Here is a 5,860-nt window from a genome sequence, read left to right as displayed (position 1 = left end):
GTAGGTAGTTTAATAATAAGTTGTGATTTATTCAGTTGGTAGTGTATGTTACTGACGTCTGATATATTCTGGTGGTAATATGACATTAATAAAGTTTTACATATTAAATTGGTAGAGTAATGTTACAAACCTCAGTAGGTAGTTTAATAATAAGTTGTGATTTATTCAGTTGGTAGTGTATGTTACTGACGTCTGATATATTCTGGTGGTAATATGACATTAATAAAGTTTTACATATTAAATTGGTAGAGTAATGTTACAAACCTCAGTAGGTAGTTTAATAATAAGTTGTGATTTATTCAGTTGGTAGTGTATGTTACTGACGTCTGATATATTCAGATGGTAATATGACATTAATAAAGTTTTACATATTAAATTGGTAGAGTAATGTTACAAACGTCAGTAGGTAGTTTAATAATAAGTTGTGATTTATTCAGTTGGTAGTGTATGTTACTGACGTCTGATATATTCAGATGGTACTATAATACTACTACTAATATCCTGTATATTAATTTGGTAATGTAATGTACTAACATCTCATATAATAAGCTGGTAGTATACTATTCCTAACGTCTCATTTATTTATTTAGTAATGTAATGCACTAAAGTCTTATATACTGAGTTGATGCTTTAATCTTCTAAAGTCTTATATACTGAGTTGATGCTTTAATCTTCTAAAGTCTTATATACTGAGTTGATGCTTTAATCTTCTAAAGTCTTATATATTGAGTTGATGCTTTAATTTTCTAAAGTCTGATATATTGAGTTGATGCTTTAATCTTCTAAAGGCTGATATATTGAGTTGATGCTTTAATCTTCTAAAGTCTTATATACTGAGTTGATGCTTTAATCTTCTAAAGTCTTATATATTGAGTTGATGCTTTAATCTTCTAAAGTCTGATATATTCAATTAATAGTGTAACGTTACTTATGTCTGAAATTTTCAGATGGTAGTCTGATGTTACTAACGTATGATATATTCAGATGGTAGTCTGATGTTACTAACGTATGATATATTCAGTTGGAAGAGTAACATTGCTAATATTAGATATATTCCGATTGTATCCTGATGTTACTACAGTATGATATATTCAGATGTTATTGCGATGTTAATAATGTCTAAGATTTTATTATGGTAGTGTGACGTTAAAAAAGTCTGATATATTGAGTTTGTAGTGAAATGCTACTAACATCTGATATACATTGAGTTGGTGGTATAACTTTACTAAAGTTTGATATATTCAGTTATTGGCATACTGCATTAACGTTGGATATATTCCGTTAGTAGTATAGCATTACTAACGTCTAACGTCATCAATTAGTTGATGGTATAATTCCCTAACGTCTGATATACTGATTTGGTAGCGTTCTATACTAACATATGATATATCCATTTAATATTGAAATGTTCTGATATATTTAGTAAGTAATGTATTCACATTTTGTATATTCAGTTGGTAATGTTACTAGCGTTCTTAATGGTAGCATAATGTACTAACGTTTGATATACACTATCCTACCAAAAGTCATGGGACACACTTCTGATTGCAGGAAAATGGGTGTGACGACGAAATATGTAAATAGTTTGTCCTATAAAGGTGATCAGCGGTTCGCTCGGAAGTCATTTCGAATTTGTACGCCAAACGATGAGTACACGGAAAGAGCTAACAGAGTTTCAGAGGGGAAGGATGTGGTTTAGGGAAAATGTCTGTATGCACTATTGCGCAACAATTAAACTTTCCGAGGTCGACAGTTGACAACGTGCTGAAGAAATGGAAGTCCACAGGTGACAATGAGCCCAAGAAACGACCAGGTTGGCGTAAAATACTGACTGACAGGAGCCGAATCGCCTTTAGAAGGCTGGTTACCTCATCTCACCGTCAGACCATAGAGAATCTGTGTTTGGAGATTCGAGCAGCCACAGGCAAACCTATAAGTGATTCCACGACAAGTCGAGAGCTGCATGCACACTGTCGATTGGCATAGAGTAAGGCACACCGAACCTGGACCGTGGATCAATGGAAATCAGTCCTGTGGAGCGATGAGTGACGCTACATGCTCTACCAGTCTGATGGGCGTGTTTGAGTATGGAGGATGTCTGGAGAACTCTTATTATTTGAGTGTGTTGTCTTAACAGTGAAGTTTGGAGGTGGTGGTATCATGGTCTGAGGGTGCTTCTCGTGGTATGGACTAGGTCCACTGGTTGCAATGCATGGATCCATGAATGCCGAGTCATACATTGATGCTCTGAACAATTCTGTGACCTACATTGTGGTAATTTTATAGTACCAGCCCTTTCACCTTTCAACATGATAACACTCCATGTCACACACACAAAAAAAGGATTGTGAACGCTTGGTTTGAAGATAATAACATTGGAACATTGCAGTGGCCAGCACAGAGCTTCAACCTTAACCCGGTAGAACATCTTTGGGATGAATTGGAACGCAGAATTAAGGCAAGGCCAAGACGGCCCTCTTCAGAAGTGGAGTTTACTAATGCTTTAACAAATGAATGGAGCATAATACCACCAGCTTTCTACCAGAAATTAGTAGACAGTCTTCCACGACGCCTTGATGCAGTCATTAAAGCAAAGGCGGGCCAACATACTTTTAATTTATTGGAATAAAGACAAGTTTTATTCATAACTACCTGTGTCCCATGACTTTTGGTAGGATAGTGTATTCAGTCGGTAGTATTATGTTACTAACGTCTGATACATTGGGTCCAAAATGTAATGTTCTAACATCTGATAAATTCACTTGGTAGCTTAATGTACTAACGTGTGACACACTAACTTGGTAGTGTAATGTACTAAAGTGTGACACACTAAATTGGTTGTGTAGTGTAGTAACGTGTGATACACTAAATTGGTTGTGTAGTGTAGTAACGTGTGATACACTAAGTTGGTTGTGTAGTATACTGACGTGTGATACACTAAATTGGTTGTGTAGTATACTAACGTGTGATACACTAAGTTGGTTGTGTAGTGTAGTAACGTGTGATACACTAAGTTGGTTGTGTAGTGTACTAACGTGTGATACACTAAATTGGTTGTGTAGTGTAGTAACGTGTGATACACTAAATTGATTTTGTAATGTAGTAATGTGTGATACACTAAATTGGTTGTGTAGTGTATTCACGTGTGAAACACTAAGTTTGTTATGCAATTGTTGGTGTTGAGAATTTTTAAAATCGGTCATGATCTTTTAATTTCGTTCTTAATATTTTGTCTAGTGGAGTTAGTGATGGAATTAATTTTTTCTACTCTATAGTCGTTGTTGTTGTTAAGTTGATATTTCTGTATTGTACTAGTTTTAATTAACAGTTTCATTAATTCTCTTTAAGACATAAAAAGCTGTTTTATTCAAACTTAATTTCAATAGAACTTTTTAGGAGACTAGATTTGATCACTCTGATGTTTACACAATTCTAGAGATATATTATTTTTCATTCTTAATGTTACTTAAAAACATCTTAGAATATAATAACTTATGTTTGTTTGTTTTGTAACGAACATCCTTAACACAGAAAATAAGTTACCAGAAACTCTGAATACTACTCACTTACGGTAAGGTTGTAGCGATTGGATATCAATGATATCAATCATTGTCATAGTTTGGTTTGTTTGTTTTTTTAATTTTGCACAAAGCTACACAAGGGCTATCTGCGCTAGCTGTCCCTAATTTAGCAGTGTAAGACTAGAGAGAAGGCAGCTAGTCATCACCACATACCGCCAACTCTTGGGCTACGAATAGTGGGATTGACCATCACATAATAACGCCCCCACGGCTGAAAGAGCGAGCATGTTTGGTGTGACGAGGATTCGAACCCGCGACACTTAGATTGCGAATCGAGCGCCCCATTGTGATGGTTAGTAGCCTATATGATCACCTAAGCCTTATTAGTAAGTTTTTCATTATCGAATATTGGCGGTGGGTGGTGATGAATAGCTGCCTTCCCTCTAGTCTTACACTGCTAAATTAGGGACGGCTAGCGCAGATAGCCCTCGTGTAGCTTTGCGCGAAATTCAAAAACAAAGCAAACATTATCGAATAAACCAGTCGTATATATAACAGGTGTAAAATGATATAAAGTATATAATGGTGATGTAGATAATTCATACATGCATATACAATTATAAGAGGCTAATTGCTGTGCTTGAAGAGGGGGAAGAGAGGAAGCGGGATGGTTCATGAAATTTTTGAAGCTGAGTACTATATTTCTTGTTTTTCGTGTACATTCTTTATTTGTTATAACAAAAATGTAAAAATTAGAAGATTATTAGGTTAGATAAGGTTAGGTAGAATAATGAATAATAATTCTGCATGTGGTATAATCGGGAGTAGCTCGTGCATAACGTAATTCGATACGGTAACGTGAACAGCATTTCCATTGAGTGATTACCAACTTATATGGTGGGATTATTATTTAGACAAAGTTCAAAGGGCAATCAAACAATAAAATTAAGTATAAACATATGTATAGTGTTACAAGATATAGTATGGAACTCTTATGGTTACATTGTGGTTATGAACTCGGTGTGGTCAACTGACAGAGCCCATGGCCAGAGGGTTGATTCACTCCATGGGTGTGTTACTTTGTCTCATTCCGTCTCGCTCTTACACGGGATGTACAAAAAGACGGAGGAACTCTGGCTGGAATTGGTGCAGGAATTCGCTACTAAAAGATGGTGCACCAGCATTATATGGTAACAACTATTGTTGTAGCTATAAGGACTGTGTGCTTCTCTACTTTGAGGTACGTCATCACGTTTTTTCTTAATTCGGGTTCCTATTGTAATAGAGTAATAACTTATTGATAGGGGTCCGAACAGTGCATTATCTTTTAGTGCACAGTTCCAGTTTGGGCTCTGGCCAGAGTTCTAGCTTTTAGTACATCCCTTCTTACACGACATTTTAAAAACAAATATATAGTCTCTCTTCCCAGCCTCTTGCCACTGTAAATATTTATTGGCTCTGGCCAGAGTTCTAGCTTTTAGTACATCCCCTCTTACACGACATTTTAAGAACAAATATATAGTCTCTCTTCCCAGCCTCTTGCCACTGTAAATATTTATTGGCTCTGGCCAGAGTTCTAGCTTTTAGTACATCCCCTCTTACACGACATTTTAAGAACAAATATATAGTCTCTCTTCCCAGCCTCTTGCCACTGTAAATATTTATTGCATCATCTAATGATCCTTTCCTTTATGAGGCCCCCTAGTGGCACAGCGGCATGTCTGTGGACTTACAACGCTAGAAACCGGGTTTCGATACCCGTGGTGGGCAGAGCACGAATAGCCCTTGTGTAGCTTTGTGCATAATTAAAAACAAACAAACAAACAATCCTTTGTGAGAAGTTTGCAATCTACTTAAGTCCCCCGATGGTACAGCGGCAAGTCTCGTTATTTACCTATGTAGCTCGTGCATCTTAACAAATATCCTATAGCAATGAGATCAGATAGAGAACGGCCATATTATTGTAGTTTCACTTCATCTGTGTAGCTTTCCAAAACTTATTAATGCCTTATGTCTATGATTCACCGTTTAGCAGACTAAAGGCACAAGAGTCCATTAAAATAGGGGAACTTGAAAGTATTTGGTCGAACCAGATTGCTGTGGTTTCAGTTACTTCTGTCTACGTATAAAAAAAGATAATGATAATAAAAAAATATATTTCTAGGATAACAAATATCGTTATTTCCGTTTCCAACCTTCAAAAAATTATAACTTCCTTCTTTGAAATGTCTTGTTCTTTAACAAACCTCGTTTTATCTTTAGAGAGAACTATACACCTGGAAAAAAGTTAAGCACCCCCGTGTTTTTTTCAAGTGATTCAGATTCGACGTTCTTGTGAC

Source organism: Limulus polyphemus, unplaced genomic scaffold (assembly GCF_000517525.1).
Source record: "Limulus polyphemus unplaced genomic scaffold, Limulus_polyphemus-2.1.2 Scaffold3806, whole genome shotgun sequence".
NCBI lineage: Eukaryota > Metazoa > Arthropoda > Merostomata > Xiphosura > Limulidae > Limulus > Limulus polyphemus.
The sequence above is the reverse complement of the archived record's forward strand: the minus strand, read 5'-3'. Positions refer to the sequence as shown.